The following is a 232-nucleotide window of genomic DNA, read 5'->3' as shown; positions in this document are numbered from 1 at the left end:
AGCTGCATGGCCTCGTCCCCCGGAGCCAGTCCCCGGTTCAGCGGCAGAGTCCTGTGGCGAGAGAGGCCCTTGCAGCAGGGATGGAGGAGTGCGTGGCAACTCCTGGGCTCCCTCCTCCCTTCCCACCGGTGGGGTTTTGGGGATGGAATTTCCTTCCTCAGAGCTGGGGAAGAGTGTCCGGCCCTTGCTCTACCACGGGCCAGTGGCCACACAGACGCAGTGGCTGAGCCTG

This window comes from Buceros rhinoceros, unplaced genomic scaffold (assembly GCF_000710305.1).
Source record: "Buceros rhinoceros silvestris isolate BGI_N320 unplaced genomic scaffold, ASM71030v1 scaffold15626, whole genome shotgun sequence".
Taxonomy (NCBI): Eukaryota; Metazoa; Chordata; class Aves; order Bucerotiformes; family Bucerotidae; genus Buceros; species Buceros rhinoceros.
Note: the sequence above shows the minus strand (reverse complement) of the source record.